At 41.4% G+C, this 16,987-nt stretch overlaps 2 protein-coding genes across 14 annotated transcripts in view; one reads left to right on the plus strand and one right to left on the minus strand.

Moving 5' to 3' along the window:
• The window catches only part of ralgps2 (Ral GEF with PH domain and SH3 binding motif 2), a 674,317-nt gene that overhangs the window by 241,481 nt on the left and 415,849 nt on the right, over positions 1-16,987 (minus strand). The window lies entirely within an intron of this gene.
• Positions 9,637-16,987, plus strand: part of angptl1a (angiopoietin-like 1a) — a 90,195-nt gene continuing 82,844 nt past the window's right edge. For both annotated transcript variants that reach the window (XM_078561536.1, XM_078561538.1), the window contains exon 1: positions 9,637-11,182. The gene's annotated coding sequence lies outside the window, so the exon portion shown is untranslated. The remainder of the gene's footprint in view (positions 11,183-16,987) is intronic.

Below are 16,987 nucleotides of genomic sequence, written 5' to 3' on the forward strand. Positions count from 1 at the left end.
GCACGGCTGACGTCATCGTGCGTCGTTTTACGCATTGGCTTATGGGGCCTGCCCCCGCACACCAAAGAGAAAATTCTGCCACAAGTCTATTTTATTAGAAGTGAAACTGTTGCAGAAAATCAATATAGAAGGGCTTATAGTCGTTTGGTAGTGCAGAACTTGAGTATTGCTGAAAAAAAAACACATTTTTAAACTTCTCATCTTGCACGCATCAGGACACTCGCAAGAATGCCAATATGAGGGCAAAAACAACTATTTATACTGTACGTGAAGAGAGTGCTGATTGTTTGGCAAGTAGAGTTGCCATGGAGAATGCACCACTGATGGTGACTCACAGTTAACTGCCAAACACTTTGAAATTTAAACCAGGCAGCTTGACCCTGATTGGTCAAGGCATTGCCCTGAGTAATGAGTCAGCGAATGGCTGTCACTTATTTTGTTTAGCTGAAACAGGCGCATGTTCCTTCTATCTGTAAAAAACAGAGCCCTGCATATTAACATATGTAGCTTCTGGTACATGCAGATGTGCCACACTGCGATCCGACTGACAATCATAGAAGAGCTTACTTGAATAGATAATTTTCAACTTGTATGCCCTTGGAATAAGAGAGCAAACTGTTAACTCTAAAAAAAAAATCAAACGTATACATCTGTCCATGACAGTGTTGATAGGAGTGACCACCACACCGTCCTTGTGCAGACAAAGTCTCGTCTTCACAATGAGGATGCCCTTCAATGTGTTGCATGGCACTACCACTGTGCTAAATGGGATAGATTTTGAACTGATTTAGCAACTCAAGACTGGGCATCCATGAGGCGCTATAGGGCATCAGCAGCAGAAGTATACTCAACCACAGTCTGTAACCTCATGGCCCGGCATGTCCCCTACTCTAACATCACCACCAAGCCAGGGGATCAACCCTGGTTCAATGAAGAATGCAGGAGGGCATGCCAGGAACAGCATCAGGGATACCAAAAAACGAGGTGTCAACCTGATGAAGCTACAACTCAGGACTGCTTGCAGGTCAAACAGCATAAGCAGCATGCGATAGGCAGAGCTAAGCGATCCCACAATCAACGGATCAGATCTAAGCTCTGCAGTCCTACATATCCAGTCGTGAATGGTGGTGGACAATTAAACAACTCACTGGAGGAGGAGGCTCCACAAATATCCCCATCCTCAATGATAGGGCAGCCCAATACATCAGTGCAAAACATAAGGCTGAAGCATTTGCAACAATCTTCAGCCAGAAGCGCAGAGTGGATGATCCATCTCGGCCTTCTCCGGAGGTCCCCAGTGAAGAGGCATATCAGGATGCATCATGGGATTAGCCAGGCTTGACCAGTTACGGATTTAGGTTTTAAGTGTTTGCACTTTAGAGAAAAACTAGAATGCATTTGACCTTTTGACCAGGCCTGGAAGCTGAAGACTAGCCTATTGATCAGACCGTGATAAGCTAAGCAATTTGACCTTTAGATCAGGATAAAATAAGTTGATGAATGGTCTATGGGTTATCGTAACCCATAAACTGATACCTTGACCTCAGGCTCAAGATAAGCTGATGACTAGGCACAGCAGCAAAATATCAGGATAGATAAGCAAAGTTTATGTTTGGGAATGAACTGCGAACATTGTTTGTGCTAAAGGTCAGGTCATTCCATGATTCTTTTACAAATTCCTCCGGAATGGTGGAGGTGGTGAACAGGTCATTCTGTGTTCATGTTATAAACTCATTTGTAATTATGGATGTAACAATTAGGAGTACAAGATAAGAACATTGTGAGTTAATGATGAGTTAGCCCAAAAGATGGTATATATAACCAACAGAAACTGTGGAACTTTGAATTACTTTTTAGAGCATCCTGAAAGAGCGTTTCCCATGTGTGCACACTTGTACTAAATAAAGAACTACTGCTGAATCTTCCTATATTCGACTGTGTCTTTTAGATACTCCACAACACCAGTATCACAGATGCTAGTCTTCATCCAATTCGATTCATTCCATGTGATATCAAGAAATGGCTGAATGCACTGTATACTGTAAAGGCTATGGGCCCTGACAATATTCCAGCAATAGTACTGGAGACTCGTGCTCCAGAACTTGCTGCGACCCTAGCCAAGCTGTTCCAGGACAGCTACAACACTGGCATCCGCACAGCAATGTGGAAGATTGCCCAGGTATGTCCTGTACACAAAAAGCAGGACAAATCCAACCTGGTCAATTACCGCCTCATCAGTCTACTCTCCATCATCAGTAAAGTGATGGAAGGGGTCATCAACACTGCTATCAAGCGGCACTTGCTTCACAATAATCTGCTCATTGACGATGTTTGGGTTTTGTCAGGATCACTCAGTTCCTGACCTCCTTACAGCTTTGGTTTAAGCATGGACAAAATGGCTGAACTTCAGAGGTGAGGTGAGAGTGACTGCCCTTGACATCGAGGCAACATTTGACTGATTATGACGTCAAGGAGCCCTAGCAAAACTGGAGTCAATGTGAATCAGGCCAAAATCCTCTGCAGGTTGGAGTCATACCTAGCACAAAGGAAGATGGTTGTGGTTGTTGGAGGTCAATCATCTTGTTCCAGGACATCACTGCAGGCTTTCCTCAGGGTACTGTCCTAGGCCCAAACATCTTCAGCTGCTTCATCATAAAGTCAGAGGTGGGGATGTTCACTGATGATTGCACATTGTTAAGCACCATTTGCAACTCCTCAGACATTAAAGTCGTCCATGTCCAAATGCAGTAAGGCCTGGACAATATCCAGGCGTAGTCTGACAATTGGCAAGTAAAATTTGTGTCACAAAAGTGCCAAGCAATGATCTCTCCAACGAGAGAGTATAACCATCGTCCCTTGACCTTCAATGGCATTACCATCGCTAAATCCCCCACTAACAACATCCTGCGGGTTACCATTGACCAGAAACTGAACTGGACTAGCCATATAAAAACTGTGGTTACGAAAGCAGGTCAGAGGTTAAGAATCCTGTGGTGAGTAACTCACCTCCTAACTCCCCAAAGCCTGTCCACCATCTACAAGGCACAAGTTATGAGTGTGATTGAATAGTCTCCATTTGCCTGGATAAGTGGAGCTCCAACAACATTCAAGAAGTTTGACACCATCCAGGACAAAGCAGTTCGCTTGATTAGCATCCATTCCAGAAACATTCACTCCACCACCAATCAACAATGGCAGCAGTGTGTACCATCTACAAGGTGCACTGCAGGAACTCACCAAGGAACCTGAGACAGCACCTTCCAAACCCACGACTGCTACCATCTAAAAGGGCAAGGGCAGTAGGTGCATGGGATCATCAAATGGAAGTTCCCCTCCAAGCCACACAACATTGGAAATATATCGCCATCCCTTCTCTGTCGCTGTTCATCAAAGACACTTCAAAGAACCTACTTTTTTAGAAAACTGTCCTTCACCTTTTTGCAAGATATAACCATGTAAAAGACTTGCTACGCACAGCAGGCTGCCCACCACAAATAGACATTTAGACAAACACAAAATAGGGCAAACACTCAGAACTAATTTAGTTCTGACTCCTGCGGCTAACAAAAGTATAGATGCTCTTATAATGCATTAGTGCTGTCAAGTTCCCAAAGCAGTAATGGTTCTTCCAGACTCCTGGTCTGAACAAGACCCAGAACATTTACATTTGGCTTGCTCTCAGCTGTGGAAGACTTGCTTTTTGGGAGTGGATGGCAGCAGAACGAGGCTTATGTAGCATAAAAGTGCTCAACACCATATAACTGTCACCTATGACCTTCACAGATTACCTTCACTGAGTAATCTACTTAGCAGTATGATCATCTGTTTTTGAACTGACCTATCACACAACCAACAATCGTATGCATCTGCTCCAACCTGTAGAAAAAAAGTTAGCAGAAAGTGACAGCTCACCAATTCTCTCTCAACACATAGTGATATTTCAAATCACCATCCACATCTCATGAATGTAAATGCCATAAATAGAGACTATGGGACAAATTTTCACTCCCACATTGGGAGTGCAGAGTCAGGAAAATTCCTGACTCCACAAACCCGACACAGGCGGAAGAGCCCAGGACAATCAGATTATCGTTCCAGAGAAGGGGACAAGTGTGGCCCCCATCTACATCTTTTCTACTTTAACTTCTGAATTTTTATGCCATCGTCTACAAGATTAATTCACCTCTATGCACCTATCTCATTGTGAAAGTCACATCTACTGGAAAAGTGAATTAACCAGCAATTTTCAGCCTACCAACCTCTGTGAAGAAATACACCATTGGACTTTGATTCTGGAAACATGTGAAACAATAATTCTTTACTCTGTGGTCTTTGCTCTGTAAATCTTTCTTTTTCTATCCCTCATTTATTGTATGAATGCACAGGGGGCTACGTAGCGACACCCCCTCCCGTGTTTTGAGTGTGTACAAATAAACGAACACTCTGAGTTTACCCTATCTCGCGTTTGCTGTGGGGTTATTGATAGAAATTAGATCATGCCAAAACTGAGGGGATGGGAAATATGCCACTGCGTATAAAGGGAGAAATTAAAATCAAAACACCTTTCTGTTTACAGATGGGTGGTGAGAGGAGAAATCAGGGCTGTTTAAATTAAACCCCCTCCTGTCCGTAACACCTCCATGCCAACCTATGCCCCCACCCACTCCCAATGGCCCTTTAAAGCCCTTCTGCCAAACTAGTGCCAACTCATGCCCCAACCTCCCTACATGGTCCCATTAGCCAACTAATAACTCCCACCCAGCGCCACGGCCTCTACAGAACCTTTGCCAACTTAGTAGCAACTCATGCCAACCCATGCCCCCCACCCACCACCCTTAGTCCTCACATCCTTCATGCCAACTCACCCAGTATCTATTATGGGCAGACCTGAGGAGCCATTCTGATATGAAATAAAATAAAATTCCAAGTCTCTATAATAATTTCACTATTTAAAAAACATTCTCATTGAGAAAGAAAACATTTGATACATTGCAATTTGTTCAAGTACTTAATCCCTTATGAAAACACACATTTGTATTCATTGCCCCACATCAAAAACTTGGAGCTGTCAATCAAACTGTGAACTTACAAGCCACCCACTATGATAATGATTGGTTGAGGAATCAGTCATGCAGCACTAATCCTATAATGATAGTCATCAGTGAATTTGCAAACAGTCATAGCGGGCTTTTTTAAAAAAAGAGCTTGTGGATTTAAATGCCTTGACAGCTTAACAGTTCCAATGAGTTTATCCGCTTTTTACACACATTCATGTCTACATTTAACAATCCCAAAGGGCACCCGACCTCTCCCAAAGGGGTCCACGGACCTATCCAGAAGGTTCTCTTACCTCTGCAAAAGGATACCCTACCTCTCCAAATGACCTTGGCAGCTTCAGGCCTTTTGCTCAAATGTCTAAAACACACTAGTTCTGTTCTGCACACCACACGAACGAAACTGCATTTGGTTCAAGGTACCTGCATTTTTACATGAACCACAGATATGCAAACTACAACCTGCTGGTTAGGTGCTGGGTTTGGGGGCAGGACTTCTGGAATCAGGGCGCCAGCGCCATTATGGCTAAGTTGGAGACCCTTTCCGTCCCCACCTGTGTGATTTGGAACATGTTGAGACTCCCTCTTCGTCACATATATGTTCTGAAAGATGGACATAGATAAAAGTAGCAGAGAGAATCGGGATTGTAGGACAAAAGGATATTGTAAATTAAGAAACAAACTGGCTACACATATTCAAAAGGATTTTGTTCTTATAAAACTGAAAACTTGTGAAAAAATTTGCCAGTAATGTCGCGAACACTGTGGTGTCTGTCCTAGGGCAAATAGTGACAGGTAAATCGTGGGGATTTTTGGAAGTGAATGAAATTGAGGAGCTACGTTTATTGTTTTAAAATATCATATTTTCTTTCAAGACAAATTTCACTTCGACATTCACAGTTGGATTCAAAGTTAGGAATGCAGACAAAATTAAAAACATATTACTGAGTATAGCCTCTTTTGTCATTGTGCTAACCTTCGCTGTGACGCAGTTCAAATAATATTTGATAAAGCTAAATAAAAACACATTGACATCTTTGATTCTAGGCTACAAGTTTCCTGAATTAATTTTCCAAAAGAAACAAGGTTGAATCCTTCCAGAACGCAACAGTGCTAAATATGAGATAAATAGTACTAGATTCACTAATTCTCCAAAATTTGATTATCTGTACAAAAAATTATGAGAATAAGCTCCTGAATTGGTTTTTGATTTGCTGCATTTCTTACATGTGGCCAACTAAAATACATGAGGGGCTTGAATCATGCAATGTAAATCTAACCAAACAGGCCACATAGTAATCTACAGCCACGTGTCACTTGACAGTTCTAAAACAACATTTTACTGTTGGAATAACTTGACATCATTCTTCCAAAATCGTGAAACACGGATAGCAAGCCAATCAAATAATCCATAATTTTACTCAAAAAATTACATCTAACTGGTAAATCCTTTGAAGTAAACTTTGTCATGCCTTCCAATACAATACAATGATCAATACCACGGAGCAGTTATTGTCTATAGTCTTCAATTATTTTAAAAATTATGAGCAGCTTGGGTGAATCCTAGTTAATGCACTAGCAAACATCAATGTGGAGTGTCTGAGTTTCTGACCACAACTGAGGTATGGGGGAAGAGGGATATCAAACAGTGGTGTCTAATTACTCAGTCTGAGATGAGGACAAAGTGTGAGAATGGGAAAGATTCTTTATTCTCTTTGGCTATTTAAAGAAATTGGCAGTCATCCAAGTCTTCAGATGTCAAACACTTGGGTCCCCGGGTACTTTCCATTTTAGGCCTGAATGAGCTTGAGGAAAAAAGGCTTCTATCTTCCAAACATTAGGATTACCCACTCCGAGTTCTTTGCTTTTGATCACATTTTGCTGCTAGTTTTCATTTGTTTTATTGGGCTATGTTCCTCCTTCAGACATATTAAGTTTTAGTAAGGCAGTTTTGATTTTAGTCCTTATTTCTGGATGATCTGCAATTTGAATCCTGTCCTGTTTACCACTGTGCTAATCTCAAATATCTCAAACTTCTGTCAGTTCTTTGGGGAGCTAGACTGGCTTAATTGACAACTGGAATTGTGGCTGGATTGAAAACCCCGTTTTGTTGGATGTCAACAGCATTAAAAAAAACATTCTCTCTGGAATTAGGTGTCTAAAAGTGTACTCAGGCCACCTTGCACACAGTAACAAAGTGGTTCCCGAGTAGCTTGAGACCCAAATCTGCACATAACACATCTTGCATGAACATAGTCTTTTGTGGTTCAATTCCCAGGTGAGCAGCACAGTAGAGGAAAAAATGTAAATACATAAAATGGCTCCTCTTCGGCATATTATTTTTGCATGTTTCCAAATTATCCTAACTGTATTGTACATATATGCCATGTCGCCAAACAAAATAACAACCAATTGTGACTAGGTTTTGGAGGAACTGGAGGTGGGTGGGGTGGGGTCAGGGTCAGTGGGAGAGGTGAAACCCAGGAAAAACAACATTTCAAATTTGTCATTTTGGAAAATGTTCTTTTCAAAAATGTAATATGTATTCCACCATGTGTTTGCCCTCAAAAATAGTCCCATTAGAGGTTGTCAAAGTTTCTTGAGGAATCTAATTATGAGTACACATGCGTAACTCTTAACGAGATTGCAAGCCTGCTATTGCAAAAAGAAATGCTCCAATAATGCTTTCAGAATACAAAATAGAAAGAAAAAAATCATAAGCCAGAGAATGGAAGGCAAGCAAATCAGAAAAAAAATATGACGACAAAAGTTACGATATTTTATGCTGAATAAAGAGACGTTTTGCCTATATGTCCCACAGCTATTAGAGCCAGGGACTTCATTCTATGGCACACTGTCTGGGTTGTTAGAAGCTGCTTAGATCATTTCTCCGAGGAAAACACTGTTACAGTGCGATTGCTGAACTGTGTAACAAGTCACTAATCACACATCTACATTTAAAAAATGCATTCCACATGTTGGTGCTATTTGGCATAAGTTCACAATTGTATTTTGGAGACTGAATACACAGAAGCAGTTCCGCACATGTCAGTTTGCAAAAGGAATCCAGGATCTGATGAGAGGAAGTTTGGTTAAAACCTAGTAAAGTGTCTACATTTCAGTGAGGCCATTTTTGAAAGGAACCCACTGTTTGACAAGAGGATGAAGTTGAAGAAATTGCTATAAAATCTGAAAACTTTATTTAAAAAACGCGAACGAGAGGACAAGTTATTGTTCAGAAATCAATGCAGGTAAAATGTAATGCAAAGTCAAAAAAAACTAACTGCTTTCAAAGCCAAGTACTGAAATAGTTTAATTAACTAACCTATAAATGGATGCTAGGAAGGCATAGTAGTCTTCATGTTTATACAATCAAGAGGTTGGAATGAAGTAGAAATGGCATCAATATCCAGCAGTTAAAAAAAAACTGGCTACAATAACACCACTGAATTTGTGGTTCACAGCAGATGCATCTTCCTGGTAAACTTGCATACCAACATTTATTTGAACATATTCCACTAGAAACTGGAGGCAGACTTGTGACTGAATCCCCATATTAAACTTGTTGCACTGTTCTACTGCATATCCACAACATTCATCTTTTTACATGTCTATTGCATATGTGTAAAATTAAGAGCTGCATTCCCTTCTACAATCCTGATCAAAATTAGGCTAAAAACCAGGGGAAAATGAAGAAAAATTCTGGTGGTGAGGTCCACAGCTGATTCACTCATCTTGGTTGCATTTCCATCTCCTTTTCTGTGATTACACTACTGCTAGTTGTTCCTTCCTCGCCCTCCATATGCAAATTGTGGCTGGTGATAGGGCAAGGCATCCCCAGCAAGTTTGATGAACATCTGTCCTACTTTTCATTGTTTTCTTGGGCCACCAAGTTCAAAGCTGCAGCTTGCCTCAAGAAACAGCAGCAGCAATCCCAAGACTAGCAAGTAAAGCCACATCCTAATGGAGGCCTCTGCTTCCCCCAGTTCACGCCCAGTTCTCAGCTCACTGAAGGTCTAGATCTCAACCAAGGCCTTCAGTGAGAGCTCTAATCCAATCGTCAGGGCTCTCCTGCCCCTTTAAATGGCTGTCCTATCTCTTCTAGTGCAGTGGCAGTGCTCCTGTTGCTGTGCTGACAGGATTCTTGTCTTCACATATACAGGGCTGAATTTTGCCATCAGCGAGCAGGGCCTGCTCACCGACGTGCAAAATGTCACAGGATGACGTCGGGGGGAACCCCCGACGCCATCCCGCCGCATTTAAATCTTCAGGAAGGCGGGGCCACAGAGAAATCAGCTGTGCGCCCGCCGACCTGTCAATGGCCAATTGAGGCCATTGACAGGATAATTAAAACAATTAAAGGATCTGCCCGTCCAACCTTAAGGTTGGTGGACAGGCCAGGAGCTCCGGCGGGCTTCTGAAAAAACATGAAACCTTATCCACCAGCAAGATGAAGCTTCATGTAGGGTTTAAAAACTTTAATAAAATTTTAGTGAAATTTATTAACATGTCCCATCTTATGTGACATTGTCACATGAGGGGGACATGTTAAGGATTTTTTTATTTTTCTATTTTTAATGTTTGTACAAGTGTAAGCGATCTCCCTGAGGCAGCATGTAGCCTCAGGGAGATGTGCGCTCTTTCGTGTGCATGCGTGAAAGAGCGCACTCTCACATTTGGGGAATCCCCCCCGCCCACACAGGAAGCTTCCCGCCAGGTGTCACGCTGGGCGGGCCTTAATTGGCCCGCCCACTTAAAATGGCGGCGGGGCCTGCTTCTCCGGTGGGGATCGGCTCCCCGCCCACTGGAGATTGGGTCGGGCCCGCCTGGTAGGTAGAAAATTCTGCCCACAGAGTGCCTACTGGCATTGAGAGTCCTGGTAGGAGTCCCCTGTGCATAATAAATGATCCCTGACTCAGGGATATTGGTTGGGGCAGGTTTGGAGAGGCAGGTCTAAATCCTGCCCTGATGGAATCCCACCCAGAAGAGGGGATTTCAGGCTCAAATGTTTTGTGGGTGTGGGTGCGTGTTAGTGTATAATAAGATTACAAGAGATAACAAACAATGATCAGAAGCAAATGTGAATTAGACACTGGGGGCATTAGTTGCTTTTAAAGTACATAACAATACTTGAGAGAAGTTTATTACTGCCACCTTGCATCTCCTATGCACAACACATCTTGGGAGTACTGCAGAGATCAATTCTTCCAACACAGTCAAGTCCTAATGATGCTTAAACTGATATAACACAAACATTTGCGCCTTTATCAACAAAGTCCACAACTGATTACCAGGAAATAATAAAGTCAGGGTAAATCATAAGTGATCACTTGGCCAAGAAGCTACTTTACAGGTGTTCTGGTCAGTTCACATGAGTAATTCTTTTTCTGCGCCAGAATTGTAGAACATAGAATAGCTTTCAAAAGACATCATACAATGAACCATGTGTTCTGATTTTCCCATTTCAGGTTTATTTTTAAGAGGGTGAAGTGAATTTTAATCTTGTGGGAGTAAACATATAGTTTAAGCACTGACATGTCCCTTTGGTTTACATCCACTGAGAGTATCTAAACAATATGGAACTTTATCCCTAGTCCATTTGGTTTCACCAGGAACGTAGGATTATATTCGAGGAGGAGTAAGGAAACCTCTTGTTCCATTAGTTCTAACTGCCATGACATCATAAGTGGGCTGATCCCACAAACATCATACTTGTGTTTTTAAGGAGACTGCCAGTCTGCCTTATGTTGAGATCCTGCGTGTACCAACTGCACACTCACTATCAAACAGTCTGGCCCTGAAGCAGTAAAAACAGCACAGACAGTGGCATCAGCAACGGCAAAGTGTTGCATGATCTTTTGTTAACTGAAAGCAGAACCTGGAATTTCAAGTTTGGCACAGTGCAGCACTGCTATACTCCTCACAGACTTACTACTGCAAGTTACTGTACGTAGGCGACTTTGTCAGAAAACAATGCTTATGGATCTTTAAAATCTTGGGACATTCATGAGTCCATTTATTGCTTCAGAAATCCATGTGACATTATCACAAACAGAAGTGCAAATACTTGGAATTTTTTTATCTAGCTCTGGAGCTTTACTGCAACACGTACACAGGAAAGGAATCAGGTTTGTATTATGCATGAAAACTAAGCAAGCTTTCTTTTTGAACTAAAATGTGGCTTGTTTTGTTCCTCCAGTTCGAGTTTTGTTTTATTGCACATGAAGTGAAGCGTAACATTAAACAATAATACAATCCTACCATTTGGTTGATAATAGTTAGTTTGGGTTATATTCTTGCTCATCAGAAAATTCCTTTGGTGTAGTTTTCTGACTTTAAAAAAATGAGAGAATGAAGCCATAACATTCAGTGTATCTGGTGTTTTCTGAAATGGGTTCTTTGATTGAACATGAGGTGGTTTAAATTAGACAAAAGTCTATTACTTTCCACAACCAGCAAGATGCACAGGGAGTATTTGATTTACAAAAATGGTCTGAGGAAGTTAATACCTTTAAATCCAAATGTTACTTTTTTTTGGTATAACCTTACTTAATGCTGCTAATGTATTCATCAGTCTTCAGAAACCTTTCATTTTTCTAATGTTCTACATGTTTGCAAAAAGAAATTGCGTGTTGTATATTTTGCAAATGTTACATATCGCATTTCTTAAATTGATATGAATTGCTTGACAGAACAGCTTTAGTTAACAGAATAATAAATCTTCCTCCTGCTTGAGCAGTAACATTAATTTTCTGAGCCCACATCAAGATCAATGTTCTACTCCTTGGCTTGAAGCCAAGGTTTTGAATGTTAAATCAAATTATAGCACAAATCGCAGCTAGTTTTACATATCATTGTACAGTGCTATGGGAAAATAAGAGTGCTGAAATTTTACCACGCCAGCTTTAAATGTTGAAGCATTAGTTCAATTGGCTGTTTTTGTTTAAATAGTGTTTACGTAACATGCTGCTTCCTCCTGCAGATGGTACCATTTTCAATTAATGTCAAATTACAGAACATGGGCAGTTTCATGCAGCTGTGCATATAAGCATTCCAAATAATCTTGTAGATTTCATAATGTATCTCTTAAGTAACATCAATCTCAATGGTTTTATATGAATAATATCTTGACAATTATATTCCCTCAGTTTATTCACCTATGTAATTGAGTATCTTGACAACGGCTTTCATCAATGTCATCTTGATACTTGCCAAAAGGAGTCATGTTTTTATGAGATAATGACTAGCCCTGCTGACATCAATTCTCAGGACTGCAGAGAATGTCTTTACAGGTTTTGTTTGTAGCAAGTACAGTTCTGGAAGGTGGCTCCAATCTTCTAGTCTCTTTTTACACTTCTTCCTTTACCTACTTTAAAAAAGGTCTGCTAAGAACTCAGTCAGGAGTAGGAAAAATTTATCATTGTAACCTGAGTTACAATTGAACTGGATTGAGATTTGAAATGTCTGCTTAAGAATAATAAGTAGCACAATATGAGTAATTCATCTGAGCTAACAGTAGAGGAGTAGTAGTCATGTATTGTGACCATTGAATACGAGCAGTGGGTGCACTGATCATTTCTAGAATCACCAATATTTCATTTACTTTTTTTTAAGCTTGCCTGTGAAAATACTTTGCACTATCAACTTAGGATAAAGCAATGGCAAAGCCAATTGCAAAGTTGAATTTATTACTTTGAAAAGGCAAAACAAAGCAAGTAACCAAAGTGAACAGATTGGATTAGCCATGGTCTCTTTTCACAAGCATTTCAGAGAATCAATCATAGGAATTTACAGCATGGAAGGAACCAGTGTGACCCATTGTGACCCCGTTGCCACCCAGTCTAATTTCGCTTCGTAGCTCTTGGTCCGCAGTCTGATTGGTTGCAGCACTTTAAGTGCATATTCCAGCAGTTTTTAAATATTATGAAAGTTTCCACCTTACCACCCTTTCAGGCAGTGAGTTTCAGATCCCCAATACCCTCTAGGTGAAAAGATTTCCCCTCAAATCCCCTCTAAATCTCTTACCCTAAATCTATGCCCCCTGGTTATGGATCCCTCAACCAAGTGGATTAATAGCTTCCTATCCATTCTATCTAGACCCCTCATAATTTTATACAACTTTATATTTCCCCAGTTGAGAACTTTTATTCCTGGTCTGTCTTTTTCCTTTCCTATAACTACCCTAATTTAATTGAATTATGATCATTTTCCCCAAAATGCTCCTGTGTTGATGCCCAGCTTCATTAAAACTAAGTCCAGAACCATCCTCTTTTCTTGGAAAAACTCAGCAGGTCTGACAGCATCTATGGATAGGGAAACAGAGTTGATGTTTAGAGTCCTTATGAACCCAACGGACTTGAAACGTCAATTCTGTTTTTCTCTCACAGGTGCTGTCGGACCTGCTGAGTTTTTCCGACATTTTCTGTTTTTGTTTCAGATTTCCAGCATCTGCAGTATTTTGCTTTTATCATCCTCCTCTCTTGTTTGGCTTGCCAAACACTGACTAAAAAACTTTTCCTCAATGCATTTTAGGAATTCTGCTCCTACTGTGCCTTTCACACTAATTCTATCCAAGTTAATATGAGAGTTGTTGAAATCTCCCACTATTAATGGCCTGTAGTTTTTGCACTCATCAGAGATTTGTCTACATATTTGCTTTTCTATCTCCCTTTGATTGGGGATCTGTAGGATATTCCCACTAGCGACATTTTCTTTTTTGTTCATCAGTTCAACACATCTGGCCTCATTTGATGGTTCTTCTATCACATCATCCCTCCTCACAGCTATAATTGTTTCTTTAATCAATGTTGTTACCCCACCCCCTTACTTTTTTATTTCCCTCTCTATCTCATCTGAAAATCCTGCAAGCAGAAATGTTAAGCTGCCATTTCCAGCCTTCTTTCAGCCATGTCTCAGTAATAGCTATATCATACTCCCACATTTCAATCTGTGCTTTCAGCTCATTCGTCTTATTCCCTAGACTTTTTGCATTAGAGTATATACCATTTAGCACTGCCAAACTCCCTTATTGTCTATTTTCTAGCTTTGTTTCCTCTGCCTTCCAAAAATGTTTACTAATTTTCGGCCTTCCATTTCCAACTTTATTCTCCCTTCTGAATCTACGCTCAGGTTTCCATCCCCATCAAGCTAGTTTGATTCTTCTCCAACAGTACTAGCAAAATTTCTCGGGAGGATACTGATCCCGGCTCTGTTGAAGTGCAATCCATTTGACTTGTAGAGGTCCCACCTCGCCCAAGACTGGACCCAATGGCTCAGGTATCTTAAGCCTCCCTCTTGCACCATCTCTCCAGCCATGTATTCATCAGCTCTATCTTCCTATTTTTGTAATCACTAGGATAGGGCACCATTGTTAACCATTCATTAACCAAGTTATGCACAAGAGGTCTTTCAGCCCATTTGGTTTGTACCAGATCTTTGAAAGAGCTATCCAAAGAGGAGCTCCCCTCCTCTTTCCCCATTGCTCTGTAAATCTTTCCCCTTAACAATTTTCCTTTTGAAAGTTACTACTGAATCTGCTTGCATCACCCTTTCAGGCAGCACATTCCATACTGTTATGATCCTGTTAGGGACCATTAATGTTTCAAGAAGAAATCCGAACACCCAGCAACTAACCGATAGAGCAATGCCACAAAATTTCACCTTTTTAATCAAAAACAAACCTTATTGTATATCAAAAAGGAATTAAACAAAGTAATCACTATTAACTTAGCACTATAGTTTACAACTGCATACATTACGATCTCAGTTTTACATTTTACTTCCCCCCAAGAGTTTCTCTTCTTACGAAATCTCGAAGATTCACTCACTTTTGCAGGGACCGACACAAAAGGTATGTCACAGCTGTCTGGAATTTACTTGAATTTTCCTTAGTATTCCAGCTATTCCTTGAGGTACAAATTTCATGGGGATCCTAATGATCCTCCAATTTTCTGAAAAGACCTTATGACTGTGGATTCTTCAGTTCAGACATGGACTTCACTGACTTCTTGCTTAGGGATTTAAACTTCAGGAATACCTCCTGGTTCCTAATGGTCCTATGCTCCCACAGCTTCTTACAGCTGCTGGTCCCACAGCTGATTCCCAGCTCCCTGCTTTCTCACTACCTGTTCCAAGCTGACTGACTGCTGGCTGCTTTCTACCACAAGGCTCTGTGAGGATTACTCCAGATTTCTTCCTCTAGCTTCAAACTAGGCAAGTCTTCTAGCATCTTTCCCCTCATGAATTCCAAATAATTTCAAGCCCCCAGTTAGTATTTTATATGATAAGTGCAGGCCTGACTAACCTATATGACCCACTCCTCAGTCAGTTAGTTGCAATCTACACAAGGCCAAATCTGCAACTTGCTTGTCCCTACAACCACCCCCCGCCCCCCCGCAACTTCTCTCCCCCCACCACCCTCCCCACCTTAAACCAGCTTATATTTCACCCCTCTCCTAATATTACTCAGTTCTGTTGAAGGGTCATGAGGACTCGAAACGTCAACTCTTTTCTTCTCCGCCGATGCTGCCAGACCTGCTGAGTTTTTCCAAGTAATTCGGTTTTTGTTTCAAATCTGCAACTGCCTCTGTCAGTTCCCAAACTGAGCTGCTTGCTTCTGTCAGCAAACACACACACATAAATTAAACAAGGGAACCTTCTACCCCCTCACATCGCATATCCATGACAACATGGCATTCTTTGGGATGGGCGCACACAAAAATGTAAATGATGAAGGCAAAATACTGTGGATGCTGGAAATCTGAAATAAAAACATAAAGTGCTGGAAAAATTCAGCAGGAGAGAGAAACATAGTTAACATTTTGAGTCTGTATGACTGTTCTTCAGAGCAGACAGGGATGTAGTGGTAGTAGGGGACAGTATAGTGAGGGGGTTTGACTCTGCAGAAAAGAGCAAGAGTCCAGAAGGCTGTGCTGCCTGCCCGGTGCCAGGGTTCAGGACATCTGCTCAGAGCTGGAGAGGTACTTGCAGTGGGAGGAGGAGAATCCAGTTGTTGTGGGTCATATAGGTACCAATGATATAGGCAGGACCAGGAAAGAGGTTCTGCATAGTCAGTATGAGGGGCTAGGTACCAAATTAGGTAGCAGAATCTCTGGATTATTACCTGAGCCACGTGCAAAGTGGCAGAGGGCAAATAAGATTAGAGAGAAGAATGCATGGTTCAAAGGTTGGTGTGGAAGAAGTGGGTTTTGGTTTGTGGGGCACTGGCACCAGTACCGGGGAAAGTGGGTGTTGTACCATTGGGATGGTCTACACTTGAACCATGCTGGGACCAGTGTTCTTGTGAATTACATAACTAGCAAGTAGAGAGGGCTCTAAACTAACCAAGTGGGGAGGGGGGGTGGGGGGTTGAGAGATCAAGCTTAGGTAGATACAAGGCAGGAGAGCATAATAGTAATATGGGAAATGAGGGTCATAGAATAGCAGGAAGGGACAGAGAGATAAAACCTAAGAGTACACCAATAGCCATGACTAGATGTTCCAAAGGTAACAAAAATACAAAGCTAAAGGTTCTGTATCTGAATGCGCGTAGCATTCATAACAAAGTAAATGAATTGAAAGCGCACAGAGTAATATCCCGCTGTTCATGGGGGTTACATTCCTGTGAATCCTCGCAAATGACGAAATCGCAAACAATGAATATGCTTTTCCACGGGGCTCAATTAGATAGGTTCCAGCCGTGCAAGGGCAGCATTGGTTTGGGCAGTTACTCTATTCTAAATCGTGGTACAGTACCTGTATCTGACAGATAGGGGAGCCTCTGAGCAATACATAGGTGAAGATTTCAAAATGATCATAGCCATTATTGCAGCGAGATTCGCACATTTCCATGTTAACCCTTCGTTCGGCTGCACTTCAGTTGCAACCATTCCAGTCTCTGCTACGTTATGGTTGTCATCTCCCCGGGAAAGAGA

The sequence above is a fragment of the Cetorhinus maximus genome, chromosome 17 (genome assembly GCF_964194155.1).
Source record: "Cetorhinus maximus chromosome 17, sCetMax3.hap1.1, whole genome shotgun sequence".
In the NCBI taxonomy this organism is placed as follows: Eukaryota; Metazoa; Chordata; class Chondrichthyes; order Lamniformes; family Cetorhinidae; genus Cetorhinus; species Cetorhinus maximus.